At 38.0% G+C, this 17,366-nt stretch overlaps 1 protein-coding gene and 1 pseudogene across 1 annotated transcript in view; both read right to left on the bottom strand.

The window, feature by feature from the left end:
* Window positions 1-17,366, bottom strand: part of LOC149224256 (mediator of RNA polymerase II transcription subunit) — a 428,548-nt gene that overhangs the window by 362,565 nt on the left and 48,617 nt on the right.
* Window positions 8,321-9,082, bottom strand: LOC149224257 (UDP-N-acetylglucosamine transporter ROCK1 pseudogene; annotated as a pseudogene).

The following is a 17,366-nucleotide window of genomic DNA, read 5'->3' as shown; positions in this document are numbered from 1 at the left end:
GTGTGTGAAAAATATGCATGATTGTTGAATATTTATTTGAGTCAGAAATCAGAGTGTTGGCTAAGTCTTTTGTCAGACCAAGAGGTAACTTCACGAATGAACTTGTTTTTTGCATTAAAATGGAACATGAATATATACATGGAGAGGGAGACTATTGCGTTTCATCTCCCAATGTCTCTTCATCTTCCAATTCTTTTTATTTTCCTATTTACAATATTTACATGGATTTCCCTAATCCCAAAGATTAGGTGTCAACATTCCACCCCTTAATCTGAAGGGATGTTGGTGAGTCCAAGCATCATTCTGAATCTTTCAAACTTTTCTCTTTCAAGCGCTTTGGTGAAGATGTCTGTGATCTGCTCAATTGTGGAAAAATGGCGTAGGTGGATTGTCTTGGCCTCAACATGATGTCGAATTAGATGGTATTTTGTATTGATGTGCTTCATTCGATCATGGAACTTTGGGTTCTTGGCCAACCTTATTGCAAAAATGTTGTCAATCAAGAGAAGAGTTGAATGCACTTGTTTCTCCTACAAATCTTCCAGAACTTTCCTGAGCCACACAATTTCCTTTGTTGCTGCCACATATTCTGCGTTAGTTGTGGAATCTGCTAGAATTGATTGTTTTCATGCCCTCTAGGAGACAGTTCCTAATCCAAGAATCATAACATAACCTAAAGTAGATACCCCAGTTTTTTTATCTCCATCGAAGTCTGAATCAAAGTATCCTATCAAGCTAAAGTCGCCCACCTGTGTATACTTAAGTCCAAAGCCTTGAATTCCCTTCAAGTACTTCAGAACTCTTTTTGCAACAGACCAATGACACTCACAAGGCTTTTGCATAAACCTACAGAGGATTCCAACAGCAAATGAAATATTTGGTCTGGCAGTAATCAAGTAGTTGAGACTTCCTATGAGTTGTCTATACTTCGTTGCATCCTCAAATTCTTTTCCTTCAGTGGATGTGATCTTTAAGTTTTGTTCCATTGGAGTAGTCAAAGGATTGCACTCAGCCATGCCAAACCTGTTCAACAAGATCTCCAATGTACTCCTTTTGTGAGACGAATATAAACTACGGATGTTGAGTTACTTCAATACCAAGATAGTAGTGAACATAGCCAAAATTTGTCATTTCAAAACCTTTCCTCAATTCCTTCTTTATGGATGCAATGTAGCTCTCGTTGTTCCTTGTTATCAAAAGATCATCTACATACACCACAACATATACAACTGTTTTGCCAACTTTCTTGACAAACAAAGTTGCATCATCAAGATAATAATGTTTGAAGTTGAGTTTCAGAATATGCTTAGTTAACTTCTTGTACCAAGCTCGTGTTACTTGCATGAGGCCATAGAAGGATTTTACAAGCTTGCATACTTTGTGTTCTTGGCCCTTCACAACAAATCCTTCTGGCTGGGACCAAAAAACATTCTCTTTCGGATATCCATTCAAGAAAGCAGTTTTTACATCCATTTGATGGACTTTCTAACCGTTTTGAGTTGCCAAGGCAAAGAGTGTCCGGATGGTAGCCCATTTTGCTGTGGGAGCAAAAGTCTCCTCATAGTCGACCCCTTCTTTTTGTGCAAAACCTTTTACCACAAGCCTGGCTTTGTGCTTGTCAAGTGAGTCATCTGCTTTATACTTGTTCTTGAAGACCCACTTGCAACCTATTGGTTTGGTTCCCGATGGAGGATCAACCAGCGTCCATGTGCCATTCTTTATCAAAGCATCATATTCTTTTTGCGTCGCTTCTTTCCATTCATCATGAGAAGCAACTTCTTTGAAGGAAGTTGGTTCAAAATCTGTAGACAAATTCAGTTCATAATCATAAGAAACATCCATATCAACCGGTGAATCAAAATCTTCTACATCACCTCCATTCTGTCTAGTTGAGCTTCTTGTTCTTGTCTTTCCAACCTCATTAGGATGTACACTTTCAAGTGTCTTTGTCAGCCATTTTGGAGGACCTTTCTGAGATGGCCTAGGCTGCTCAGTTGACTAAGTTGGGGCTAAATCAAGATTTAGTCTCCCAATTCTGTCAATCACATCTCTCAAAGTGTCACCAGTGGTTGCAGCGGCATGCGGGGGAGAGAGGGATTCAGAAGAAGATTCCATAGATTGATCCAATATAGGAATCCCCCCTTCAAGATGTGGAATCTCATTATCAAATTCTTAAAAAGACTTTGCATGTCTGAATCTATCCAAGTGATCAAGTTGTCACTCAACAACATTGTTAGTCTTGGAAGATTCAAGAAAGATCACATCTCTAGATATTATAAACTTCTTATTAACTTCATCATAGAGACGATATGCTTTGGAGGTATTTGAGTACCCCAAGAAGATACATTTGCGACTCCTTGCACCGAATTTGTTTCTTTGTTCCTTAGGTATCAAGGCATAACAGGTGGAACCAAAAACCCTGAGATGCCTCACCAAAGGAATGTGGCCATACCACATTTCATAGGGAGTCTTGTTTTTTATAGCATTAGATGGACACCTATTATTTATATACACGGCACATAGAACTACATCAGCTTAACATTCTTGAAAAACATCATGGAACATACCATTTAAGATTGTCCTATTCATTCTTTCAGCTACTCTGTTTTGTTGGGGATTATAAGGCACAGTTGTTTGATGTTTGATCCCATGTTGGCGAAGATAGTTTTCAAATTCATTTGAAGTGTATTCTTTTCCATTATCAGTGTGAATAAAGCCAATATGAGATTGTGCAACATTTTCAATCCATGCATGAAAGTTCTTGAATGTTTCAAAAGCTAAGATTTGTTCTTCAATAAATAAACCCAACACATTCTAGTGTAGTCATCAATAAATGTCATCATATATTTATTACCATTTCTCGAAGGAACGGGCATTGGGGCATTGGGCCACATAAATCGGAATGAATGAGTTCAAGTTTTCTATGTGCTCTAGAATGAGAATCATGAAAACATTGTTTGTTGTGTTTTCTTAAGATACAAACATCACATTGCTTAAGTTTCCTAGGAATTGTAGGCAAACCAGTAACACCATTTTTCTTCAACAAACGAAGGTTGTCATAGTTCAAGTTTCCAAATCTAGCATGCCATCAACGATTAAATGTAACTTCATCATAGTGAGAACTATATGAAAAGTTATGTGCACGAGCAAAGGTTCCTTACAACTTCAGAATTCTTTCTTCTTCTGTCCCCATCATGACAAGTGAGTGATCTGATGCTTTTCTGACCTCAACCTTGCCATCAAATATATGAATGGAGCGTCCTTGTTGGCGAATGTGGACCAAAGACAAGTAGTTTCTCCTCAACTCCAGAAGATATAGAACATCATGCAGAAGAAAGTCTGGAAGACCATGCAGTTTGAGCCTGATGGTACCAAGCCCTGATGGCTTGAGTTTTGACTTGTCTACAACGTATATTGCTCCATCAACATTGTCAGTGAATTCTTCAAAGATCTTTCCTGAAATTCATGTGGCAAGTTGCTCCTGAATCAAGCAACCAATCATCCTTCCATGAAGCAAGTTAAGCATTGAATAATTCTTCAGTTACTCCAATGTTGAAATGTGCCACAACCAAGTGAGCGGATTCAGGGGCTTTACCTTTCCCTTTGTCGGTTGTTTTACCTCTTCCTTCATTTCTTTCCTACTCAATTTTGTCCCAAGGCAACTTACAAGTGGAAGCATCATGTCCATCTCTATTGCATCGTATGCAATGAAGATAAGACTTTTCTCCTTGGAACTGTCCGCCCCCCCTGCCTCTAAAATTCCTCCTTCCTCTTCGGCCACCTCTTCCTCTAGAACAATCTTGTGCATGATTCTTCTCCTTCTGTGTAAGGCACAAAGCTTCTTCAGTAGACTGAGGAGTTGTCTTCTTTCCAAAATCCTTCTCTCTTTCAGCAAACTTCTTCTCAAGGGAGTCAAAGGTAATCTCTTTAAGGTTGCAACTTGCTTGCAATGACTAAAGATAATGTGAGTAGGTGGAATATAGTGCCTTGACATGAGCTATGAGAGGAATATCTATTTCAACACCAATGGCTTTTATGTCATGCATAATCGATCTTACTTCTAATGCTAAGGAAAGAGGGTCATCATTTTTCAACGCAAGACTAAACAACTTGATCATCAATTTAACAACTTCAAGTTCAGAGTGCGAGTCATATAATTCCTTCAACTTCTTTAAAGCTTCAAAGGCATTTGAAAATGGCAAAATATGTCGACTCACCTCTTCATTTATTGATGTTGCAATCAAGGCATAGGCCTTGTTGTTCTTGTTTTCTGGCAAGCTCCTTATCTGAAATGGGCTTTCCAGGTGCATTGTCTCCTTCTCCTTCACAAACCCCTTTCCACAACTCATTGAAAATGAGGGTGTGTTTTATCTTCCAAGACCACTTAGGATAGTTCTCTTTGTCAAAGAGAACTACTCCTACAATGGAGATTAGTGAATAGATCATCAAAGGTTATGAATACTCGCGACAAAAGATTGATGTCTTTGTAATAGAAATGATTGACTATGTCTTCAAAAGTCTTCAACTAAAAAAACACAAAGGCTCCAACATATACCTGTTGGAAAATGTAACTATGTTCGGTCTTCATTAATGTACTTGAGTCATCATGTAATGTACTTGTCAAAAGAATAAAGAAAAGAATTTTTATTATTATTATTGTGACTTATTAAAGCATGGGTTTCATGCTTGGGTCACCATGTTTTAGGTCAAAGTCCCCATTGAGGACTTCTAGGATTTATTCTGAGTCAATAGAATCATTGTACTTTTAAAGAGACCCTTCTTGGGCTTTTGAATCATGTAAAAAGGTTAAGTATTGAGTCAAATATGAATTATGTAACCTCCACACCATGTCGGCCTAGAAGAAGATCAAGTTGGCCTAAGGACCCTATTCGACCTCACATGGAGCCTATAAAAGCAAGCTCATCGAATTCATTTGGAGCATCATTCTCACACACAAGTTCAATTTCTATTGTAGCTGGGAAAAAGTGTGAAATTCTCTTGTAGCTGGGAAGAAGTGTGAAGTTCTCTTGTAGCTGGGAAAAGGTGCGAAGTTTGTTGCCAGGAAGCCGAAGTGAATGCGAGTTTGGGGAGGTCTAAGGAGAAAAGGAAAATCAAAATTTTGGTGGTTCTCTTTCTCTGTTTCGTGCTCTGGATTGGGAGATCGAAGTCTTCCAAGTTTGTCTGCAGTCGGAAGTTGCCAGTTGTTGTACGCTGCTCTGCCTAGTCGAAGTTGCTGGAAAGAGGTCAAAATTCTGGAAGGCTGACTTGGTGTGGAGGGAAGGTCTTGTCTTGGTCTAGGGTGACAAGTCTCAAAGCATACTATTGAAAGGAAGAATTTCTTGACTAGGTTTTCCCCTCAAGGGTAATATTCCTAATTGGAATTTAATAGCTAATACCAAGCAATGGACTAGGAACAATAAATAAACTGGAACTCATACCCAATTCAAACACCAAAATGTCCAACAACACAAACTGAGCCATTTTATTAATTTTATGATAAGAGAGTACATAAAATGAGCTGAAATTTCGGAACCTGGGCATGCTATGTAAACTGAGCAAAACCCGTAAAAATGACCTAAACCCAAGTCGTAGAAATGGTCCTGAAGTGATTTGTGCACTATCCAGAAATAATCTGCTACTATCTGCTGGTTGGAATGTTGATCTTAGGGCTGAATACTCCTCAGAATGCTCTAAAAATTTAGCTTTGAACTCCTCTCCCAAAACCCAGAAATGGTTTGGCCCAACTCCAAGCCAAAACTGAGCCCACCAAGTGATACAAATTCCTCAACTAACTAGCAATTTACCCTGCTATAAGAATGTGGATTTCAGGCCTGAATATCGCCTGGAAAATTCTATAAAATTAGTCGGAGACTCCTCTCAATAAACCCACAAAAATCCAGAAAGGGTTTGGGTTGAATCCACTAACCCTCGGTGACCCCCAACAAGTGTGAATTGCCCAATCTAACCAGAAAACGCCCCACAGTTTTGATACCACTGAATTATGCCCAAATCTACCACGGAAAATTTCTCCCAGCTCCGGCTAAATTCTCCATTGAAAAATACCTCCTATTTTTAGCCCTTATCTCTCCCAGCTCCGGCTAAATTCTCCATTGAAAAATACCTCTTATCTTTAGCCCTTATCTCTCCCAGCTCCACTTCTTTAAACCCCTGCACAACACTTGGTCAAAGAGCTTCTGCACCCCTACCAAATGATAGAAAAATCAACCCATGTAATAACCTCCAATCCAACCCAGCAAATCGTTGTCCAAACTTCGGTCTAACAGTAAGAAAATCCCCTGCAAAAGCTCGGAGCCTTTAACCCATGCATGCTCCCACAATGTGCTCCACAAAAATACCTCTGCGCTCAAGAAATGTGCACTGTTGAGTAAACACCTGCAATGATGTCCAATGGAAGCTCTGAATTGAGCTCCCCAAATTGCCTCGCTAGGGAGACACTCGAAGTATTCTGAAATGAGGATGGAATTCCCGCTTGGAAATTCATTGTGCTGAACAGCACGGTTGTCTTGGCTAAGCAGCGCAACGGAACTAGTGTTAAATTGTCAAATAATCAAAAGATACCAAATGGATGCCTCCAAGCTCTATTTATAATTGCTAGCCCTCTCCCTTGGTGGTCCCCACCTTCCACTAATAAAATATTACTTTGCCACCATTCTTCATTAAAATAATAATTTCCACTTTTCTCACACAATATAATATTTTCTCCTTTTTATTTATATCGCCAAAAATTGGCAAAACTCCTTATTGAATTTTGCACTCACAAAAATTGGGAACATTACAGTTTTGCCCTGGCATAGTGCCTACATATAGTGTCTATTGTTTTGTGTGTTGCTGCTTTGGTAATTGCTTGATGAACTAAAGGAAAGAAGATATAAAGAATCGTAATAAAAAGAAACATCACAAGTAATTATCAAGAATAAGAAAATCTTTCTGCCTTTCTGATTTTCTAATATGGTTTCAAAGCTTTAGTGAAGAAGGAAGAAAAAGGCACTCTCAAGCACTTGAACAAGGAACCATTCAAAGGGACTATCTCATGAAAGGAGTCTACTATATTCAAGGAAGGTGTCTAACACAATCAAGGGAGAGAACAAACTTGAAGGGGCCTCTAACTTCAGGTCCTAGAAGAAGAGGATTGACCTAATCCTTGAAAAGAACAAGGTACTAGACTTGGTCAGAGGAAAAGTAAAGAAGCCTACAGAGGATTTCAGTGATGCTGATAAAGTGAAATGCAGGGAATCAGAATTAGTGGCCATGACTCTGATGGTAGAAGGAATAAAGGACAACCCTGTCCCATTCATAGCTAACATCGATCATGCTCAGGAAATGTATGAAAATTCATATGAAGCCTTATCGAAGTTATTCACTATTAAGAACATTGGTCAAGTAGCAAGTTTCAAGAATGAGCTAAGGACTACGAAGATGGCTAAAGAAGACATTGTGGCAACCTTCTTTGTGAAGATAGCTAGAATCAGGGATGATCTCTTGGCCATTGATGAAATTGTTCCAAACAAAGAACTCGTGATCACTACTCTATTAGGATTGCCACCCTTTTGGGGTGCATTTGCTACAAGTCTCGACAGTTGGAAGGTAGCTCCCACCTTTGAAGAATTATGCAACCCTGCAGTCAGGAAGAATTAAGGATCTCAATGGTTGCCAATCCTAAAGGAGTATCAAATGCTTACGTTTCTCAACATAAAGGAAAGAGATCGAAGGGACCAAGGAAGAAAGTTGACATGTCCAAGATAGAGTGCTACCTGTTGGACACCTAATCCTCTAAGGGTTAGTGTGGAAGCTGAATAGTCTAAGGGAGTGCAAGAGACCTTGGAATACGAAACCAAAGGTCATATGAATGTACTATAAATTTATATCATTTGTTAAGAGTGCTACCTGTTAGACACCTAATCCTCTGAGGGTTGGTGTGGAAGCTGAATAGTCTAAGGGAGAGCAAGAGACCTTGGAATACGAAACCAAAGGTCATATGAATGTACAATAAATTTATATCATTTGTTAATAATAGATACTCATGCCTATCATTCATCTTTTGTTTCTGCCATGTATGTGTTTAACATGGTATCAAAGCTGCAGGCAAATTTTTGCCCTGCTCAAATTTGAGCCACTAATTGTGGCCTCTCTATGAATATCAATTCTGCATTCCTACTGGTAGAACTGCCATTATTGTGTGCATGCCTATTTCATGTTGCACACTGTGTGACTGACCTCTCTCAGCTAGATTTGTGTTGGGTTCTCTATCCACTGTCTCAAATAGAAAAAAAAAACGCACCTGTAATCCTGCCTATTCAGCCTATTCTACCCATGTTCTGCATTGTTGCAGCCTGACACGTCTGCCCTCTGCTGGCACAATTTCCTGACTCTGAATGATGGTGATTCTCTGCGCATGAATGGCTGGCTTCATTGAATATTGATGTTGCTCCGTTGCCTCCCTTTTCTTCACCTGTGATGCCCATTGACAAAGTGAGGATGCTAAACCCAATAGCATAAATGCCGCTATTACAGGTATAATGCCAAGAAGAAATGCTTGCTCAGAATCAACTCCTTTGGAACCATGACCAAAGCTTTCACCAATGCTGAGCAGAAAGGTAGCAATGATCAATAAAACTAGGGCTCCAATTTGTTGAAGTGACTGCTTCTGCCCCAAAATAAGGAACATGAAAAGTGCAGTGAAAAATAGCTTCGTTTGATTAAGCATTGTAAAGGTAAGGGAGTCCAGATTTCAATACGAAAGCTATAACAAACTATTCTGCATAGCATAAATAGCTGCTGGAAGGCCTGAAGTTGTTAATGAACCTATAAAGGTCCACTCTTTGCTAAGTCTGCCCAAGCTACCTTCTTTTACCATAAGTATCAAAGCACATAGAACCTTTGCACACTGGCAAATCAGTACAAAAGAAGTTACAGTTACTCCTTTCTCGGTAAAGCGTTTAGAGAGTAGCAGCTGTGCACCATATTGCAGAATAAAAAGTGTGAGATACAACCATATTCTGCTCTTATGGCTTTGATGATCCTCGCTATTCTGTTTTCCGCGTGCCCTGGATTTGACCGCCATTGCTGGACCTTCACAGCGCAAAAAAACATAGAATTACAGAGTCAAGTGTCTCTGCAGCGACGATTTAAGCTTTCATAGTCAGCGAAGTACCAACCCATTTGTGCAGATTTCAGCAATGTGATCATTGAATCAAATGTTCAGACAGGTTCTATAGGAATGTGGTTGTGGTTCGACTTCATAATAACACCGATCTCCTAGCAAGCTGCAGAAAGCATCTCAACAAAGCTCTTCTTAACACGCTCTATTTTCAAACATGTCCCTCATGAAGCACGTGCAGATTTTGTTACCATCCCACCGAACAGAAGCAGAATCAAACGTATCTCACTGACTTGGATGTCAAATATAAAGGGGTTTTAAGTTGCGCGTGCAAGTTATCTGGAAGTTGAATTGCTTCCATGACCCGAGAGACTACTACTTCTTTCTCCTTGTACCGGTACCATAAAGCCTCGTTGAATATTTTGAAATTTTATACAATTTACCAAAACAGAAAGACGGTTCCAATACCTTCTCTGTGCTTTTGGCCGATGCAACTCTTGGGATTTGATACAACTGAAACTTAAAATTGGTATATCTTGGAAGGCCTTTCCAATGCACTTGAAACAGATTTATATTGAAAACAGTGATTAGATGTCATTTTCTATCTTTGAGGCCTTTAATTTTTGCTGAGACAATGGCGAAAATTGATAATTTGTTAGAGTTATTAAGCACTGTAATGTTGTCCAATGTTCATATCACAGTCCAAATTAGTAAAGACACTCTCTCAGAAATTTGAACTTGTCTGCAAGATGCACAAGAGAAGATTGATTTTTTGCAGCTTGAATCAAAGCTACAACAAGAAGAGTTACAGAAGTATAGTCATCATTTTGAACTTGTTTCTGTTCAAAACATTGAAACAAACTCCCATAAGCAGCAAGTTGATCCAGTGCCCAATGAAGCAACAAAGTCACATGCAGATGCAGAAGTTCAGTCTGCACTTTCCAAGCCCATCATCAGACCTTGGGAAGAGCTTGTCCACAACAAGCACAGAACTGGTCTTGGATATGACAAGGACGTGTCCTTTCATATTCCAAATTACTTAAAGCCCATTCAGTTCATAGTGTTGAATTCCTTCATGATAGTTCACCTTCAGCTGTTCCAGATTCTGCTCCTCTTCCACAGCAACAACAACAGATTGTGAAATACCAACACTGTGACCAAGTTGGCCATGTGAAAGATCATTGTTTTGATCTTCATCCATGTAAGCATTGTCATAAAACCAATCATTCTTCAAACAGATGCTTCAAAAACAAGCCTCGTGCAAGAACAAAGATTCATCTTGGATGGATTGCTTCTTGGCAATGGGCATCAACAGCCAAGAAGATATTTCAGGCATATGTCCGAACTTGTTCTAGAGTATTGAATAGTCTTGCAGTTGAGTTTTCTCCATCAACTCACCTTGTATCTGACAGGGGGGCAAATGATGGTCATCTACAAGCTTCAAAGCCACATTAAGCGAGCCTGAGCCACAACCTGCCATACCAGATTCAGAGTTGCAGCCAAAGACAAATATGCCCCTGAGCATGCCTTCTGTCAGTGGTACCTCTTCAAAGAATTGGGGACACTTCCTCTAGCAGAAGACTTCAGCTTCTTGCCAGTTTTGGAAGAGTTCCAGGAATTGCATTAAGCATTCCAAAGTTGTTGGTCATCCTTAAACCATCACAGGTTGAGACCTCCCTTTTCAGGTTGAGGTTCTCCCTTTTATGCGGGGTGAGACCTCTCTTTATTGGTTGAAGGTTTCCCTCTTCAAAACACTAGGGGCACTTCCTCTAGCAAAAGACTTGAGCTTCATGCCAGACTTGGAAGAGTTCTGGGAAGTGCACTAAGCATTCCAGTGCTGGTGTTCATCCTTAAACCACCTCCCTTATACCAACATTTCAGAGAGCACATTTAGCCTAGTGCTGCCATGCATTTTTGCACGTTTTGTATTACAGCTCTCTTCTTGGACTCATACATAGCCCTTCGGATTAAGGGGGGGAATGTTGGACACCTAATCCTCTAAGGGTTGGTGTGGAAGCTGAATAGTCTAAAGGAGTGCAAGAGACCTTGGAATACGAAACCAAAGGTCATATGAATGTACTATAAATGTATATCATTTGTTAATAATAGATACTCTCTCATGCCTATCATTCATATTTTGTTTTTGCCATGTATGTGTTTAACACTACCAATGTCATAAGAAGGGTCACTACAAGAGTCACTGTCCCGGCAATCCAAAGAATAAAAAGACAGGAAGGGATCATGCCAACTTTGCTAAAGAAGGAGACTCAAAGAAAGTCAAGCCCAAAGAATCTGACATTAGGGACATACACTACTAAGTCCTTTACTTGTAGCTTTATATATCTTGATTTATTCCAGAAATCAAGATATATAAAGCTAAGAATAATCTAATCTAAATAATAAACACATGCATATATCTTAATCTAACATTATCTAAATATAAATATACTCAGGAATAAAATAAGATATGTGATCTACAACAATGTCTTAAAGAATTTGGTAATAAAGATCATTCAACTGCCAAAAGAAATGAAACAGTTTAGCGATAATTGTTTTGGATAAATAGTTAGACAAAACAATTGAGAAAATTATATCTCATATAGAAATTGTTCATGTATTCAAAACAGAATCAGAGATAAAAACATCATACAAAAGTGCAATAATGCAGAACTATAACTCAGACTTCCATATTGTTGTAGCGATTATAATGGTTGTTTTAACCTTTGTTCCTCCGGGTTTTCTTACCCTTCCTTTTCTTTTGATGTGGAGAAGGGTCTCCATGACTTGACTTCTTCCTTGTTGCCATAACTTTCCAGTATATGCCATTATTTTCCAAAACTTGGAAGTAGCACGGTTATTTAAACCAAAAAAATTTACATGGTTTTCTACGCCATAAGTTTTTCTCATCATTACCAATTTTCTTGTAATCAAAATAAACATTAGAATACTAAGAATTTTTATATATTGCTTGGTTGTCTCTGGTTCAAGCCCTGTGAGGAGAGCTTGCCTTGCCTATTTATTTGAAATGTACACTATCACTAGAATGTTGTGATGTTCTCTCAACATACTGCACTGATTTAGACTTATTGCTTGAAGACTCTCCTATTTGTGTGGGTTTGGAGTGTCTTTCAACAGTGGTCTTGGAAATTTCTCCAACTTCCTCTCTTACATAGCCTAGTTCTGCATATTGAGGTAGTTCCGCTACTTGGATAGGATTCACAATGACTTGGCCATTAAATCCTAGGCCCTTTCCTTCATATCCCATATTCTTCATTAAATTTGAACCAATACATGGATTATGCTTTACAAAAGCACTAAATTCCTCATCATGAAATGAGTTAATTGCACAAGGAGAATTAATTACGTCCATTCTTGTGTGTGACACTTGGTCCTCCTCTGGGAGTTTTAGCAATTCCCACTGTTTTCCTGATTTGGATGATTTTGAAGTCGAAGCTTCTAGGAAACCACCTTGGTTACCTAGTACATGGGAGGTATCATCAGATGTGCATACATTCATATATTCATAACATGAATCATGATTGATATACATGTCATGGCCACCAGTTGTTCCCCCACATCCTACTCCAACATGAATCTCAAATTATTCTTCTCATCCTCTACTTCTCGCAAGATCCTCTTCAACTCAACTTTCTTTGCTAGAATTCATTGGTTGATCACTTTGAGCTCGTGAAGCCTCACTCATTGTTAGGTCCATATAATACTAGTGTAGCCTTCTTATTGCTATTATTAGTGTAGCCCCCTTGTTTTCATTGTTGTTCCCATGTAGCCCCCATATTGTTATTGTTGTGTTATGTTGAAGCCTCGAAATTCGCTGCAACAACATGGGGGATAACCACCCGGTTTGGACCTTGAAAGCAACTCCTTTTTTGTTTGGTATAGTGGCTCCGACTAGGGATAATGGGACCAATTTCCCAGAGAGGATTGATTTGATAATGTTGATGGGATGATATAAGATGTAACGGGGAATGATTCAACTAAGTATAATCTAATCTAAATAATAAACACATGCATATATCTTAATCTAACATTATCTAAATATAAATATACTCGGGAATAAAATAAGATATGCGATCTACAATGATGTCTTAAAGAATTTGGTAATAAAGGTCATTCAACTGCCAAAAGAAATGAAACCATTTAACGATAATTGTTTTGGATAAATAGTTAGACAAAACAATTGAGAAAACTATATCTCATATAGAAATTGTTCATGTATTCAAAACAGAATCAGAGCTAAAACATCATACAAAAGTGCAATAATGCAGAACTATAACTCAGACTTTCACTACTAAGTCCTTTCTGGACTCATACATAACCCTTCAGATTAAGGGGGGAATGTTGGACACCTAATCCTCTAAGGGTTGGCGTGGAAGCTAAATAGTCTAAGGGAGTGTAAGAGACCTTGAAATACAAAACCAAAGGTCATATGAATGTACTATAAATGTATATCATTTGTTAATAATAGATACTCTCTCATGCCTATCATTCATCTTTTGTTTTTGCCATGTATGTGTTTAACACTACCAATGTCATAAGAAGGAACACTACAAGAGTTACTGTCCCAGCAATCCAAAGAATAAGAAGACATGAAGGGATCATGCCAACTTTGCTAAAGAAGGAGACTCAAAGAAAGTCAAGCCCAAAGAATCTGACATTAGGGACATACACTACTAAGTCCTTTACTTGTAGCTTTATATATCTTGTTTTATATGTTTTAGAATTTATAGGTTTTAACATATTTTTGAAAAAGACATTTTTATTGTTTTTATAGGTGCCCCAACAACTCCCAAAGATAAGTATCTCATTTTTTTTCAGTTTTGGGTTCATGTATTCATTTAGTTTTGATTATATTAAATACTAATCATCATTCTCCCTCTGTTGTCTTGATTAGGAAAAACATCTGCAAGGAGTATGAAGGAGGAACTCTCAAGACAAGGTTGGTCAAGGAACTAAGGTATGCTTTAAATATATTGATATTAGAAAGGATTATTTATTTGATTAATCTACTACTAACTTGCTATGTTTAGCTACATTGAATCCTAATGATTCTTGTTTTGGGTGATTCATCTCTTGATAAATCTACCCACCCCACTCATATTCTTAACTGATTATGTAGAACCCTAGACAGGTTCTGGAAAACCCTAACCTACTAAGGGTATGCTATTGTGAATGCTTGAAACCCTAAACTGATTAGGGATATTGTGAAATGTTATTTATTGAGGATGTCATGTTTGGGATTTTGGTATGATTGGGAAAACCTAACTTGTTAGGGTTGAATGATAAGGTCTAAAATCTTGAACCTTTGACATTTTGGTAATGTTGAGTTTGTTATGTTTCTACGTTGAAACCCTAGCTCATTAGGGTATGGTGGAATGTGTGATCAAGACCCTTATATTGTCTTAGAAATGTTTTCCTTGGTATGCGTGTATTTGTCTTATCAAACCCTAGTATAATCAAGACTGTTGTGTATCTAATTCTTATTGATCATTATGAAGTTGGGTTTGACTAACACATGATATGAAATGTATTTGCAAGATGATGAAATCTAGGCGTATACCGGAATGTCCTTTTGGTTGAAACCCTAGCTTGGTCTAAGTTAGATGTATTAATGTTGTTGGACAAATGATATGCTTATGAATGATTATAAATTCCTAGATATGTTTGTTGACCTAGTGATTGATGGTCATAAGTCTTAGGGCTTAATGGATGTCCTTGTCTGAGATTCTAGGATGATAATATTTGGAAATCTAGGGTTTTGTAGCTAAACCCTAGTAGTAGATACATTGTCTAGTATGTGTGATATAACAATCTGAGATTTATTTATTTAATGATTGTTGAGATTGTGAAAATGAAATTCTAGGGTTTTGGAGTTAAACCCTAGTCAAACTAAAATCTTTGATGAATGATGACAATATGATAATTTGAGACTTGTGTATGATTGCTGAAACCTTAGTTTTAGTTGTGATTTATGGTTGATTGAAAAACTAGGGGTTGGAACTAACCCTAGTGGAAGCTGGTCATGATAATAACTAAGCGGTGATTGACTTTGATTGATTCTTTTGTATGAAATCTAGGATTTGTATGAAACCCTAGTGAGAAGTCTAACATATGAATTTTAAAAGATTGTTAGATGCTTTATATTTGTCTGAATTGTTTCTAGGATTTGTTATATGTTATAATAAAGTGGTCGAAAACGACAACATCGTGGATGCGTATTGGAGCCAGCCGACAACTCAAGGAACGTGGATGTGTATTGGATGTGTGGATGCATATACAAGCAAAGGTGGATGTGTATACATGCAACGTGGATGCATATTGGATGTGTGGATGCGTAAACAGGCAGAGGTGGATGCGTATACAGGCAGCGTGGATGCGTATTGGATGTGCGGATGCGTATACAAGCAGAGGTGGGTGCATATCCAGATTCAAGCTTTTTCAGTTCCATGTTTTGAATGGAGACATCCATAGCAGAAATACTCATATCATCTTCACCACATTCAAATCTCAAACCATTAGTTTCCTCATGAAAAAGAAAACAGTGGTTTGTCCCTGCAGTCTCATTCAGTTCGGCTAGAACTTCAACATTTGGTATTGCTTCTTCACAATTTTCCAACAAATCTCCTCGATCTGGTATTGCCTGATTTGTAATCTCTTTTGAAGAGATTTCCATGCATGTAGGCTGACATGTGCTCACTTTTGGAGATAACTCGTTTTCCTGCTCCAAACAAACTTCACTTTCATTATCATCATTCTGGTCAAAATCTTCTTTTGCGTCCTCTTGTCTTGTTTCTTCAATGTCGCTATCATCTTCCTTATTATCAATTTTTGCATAACTTTTCCTTAGACATGGTGTAACTTCTGCACATGATTTTTCTAATCGCTGAAATGCTTCTTGAATTTCATTAAACTGCTCAACGCATTCAAGATGTGAACATAACGGCACATTGTGCGGTGAACAACGTTCAAAGACCTGCATGATTATATTGTGTGCCATGGCTCTGATACCACTGAAGCATAAAAACTATGGCTGAAGCAAGAAAACCGATAGCTTGAAGACTTAATATGTTAAAATACACGAGGTATTTAAAATAATAATTTATTATATATATAAAATGTATAAGTGATAAATGTTACAATGAGACCCACATTTATATACCTAAGCAGGTGTCCTTTCGTGAATGGGCATGTCTTTTTAGACATGCCTTTTCACTTAAATTAACGACTATTTAACCTAATTAATATTTGATTATTTAATATTTATATTTGTTTTATTTATTTACTTGTTATGAATTATATTCATAACATAGCCACTGGAGACCAATAAGCCCAATGATTGTACCCCACATCCACTTGGGGGCGCCACAAGATGTTTTGCTTGGAAATCAAGGGGCGAACAACTTGATCATCATTTTGGGAGCCCTCCTCTTCATCATGGCAGTTAGAGGACTCATTTTAGCCTTCCAACAGCCCACTTGACTATTATTTTATCATTTAGACTAGCATTGGATGGCTTATTCATCACTTATTGAGCTATTTGGTGGGCTTGTCACCAATAGGGTTGTTATTAGCACATTAAAATAATATTTGGGGGCTTAATTAGGCTAATTAGATCAAATCGAACTAGTGAGAGGCTCATGTAAATTGAAGAGACCTCATTTGTAGTTCATCATCATTTGGATTGGGATTTCTCTTGTAAAAAGAATTCGGACCTACAATTGATGGATGAAATTGGTAGTTATTGATGCATTTTGATGTTTGGGAATTTTGCTATCTTGTCTTGGAGCTTCTATTTGCAAATTTGATGGATGGATATACTCGCATTATCTTGTAAGTGTTATTTGATGCTATATCTTTACATTGTTACATGTCTAATGTATGGAATATCTTGTCATGATCTTGTATGTGCCCTAATTTAATGCGAATTTCATGAAAACACTAAGATTATTGAATTATTGCATGCATTACTCATAGATAATGTGAATGAATGTTCCTAGAGGCTCGTTTTGCATATTGCATCCTCGAATCTCCATCAAACTTTTCCAAATCAAGTATAAACATCTATTGTAGCCGAGTTGTTGCCTCTTTAGGCCCTAGGGTTAGCGAAAGCTACATAGGTTTTCTTGATAGAGCGAAGCTCTTTCATCAAACGAAGTCTTAACTCCATTTCTCCCAATTGATAATGCATTGGGTCCCATTCCTAGTTGATCAACCTCAAACCTCTTTCTTT

The sequence above is a fragment of the Pinus tabuliformis genome, chromosome Q (genome assembly GCF_031772625.1).
Source record: "Pinus tabuliformis cultivar Carrire ecotype Pingquan chromosome Q, CPIR1, whole genome shotgun sequence".
NCBI classification, from domain to species: Eukaryota; Viridiplantae; Streptophyta; class Pinopsida; order Pinales; family Pinaceae; genus Pinus; species Pinus tabuliformis.
The sequence above is the reverse complement of the archived record's forward strand: the minus strand, read 5'-3'. Positions and strand labels throughout refer to the sequence as shown.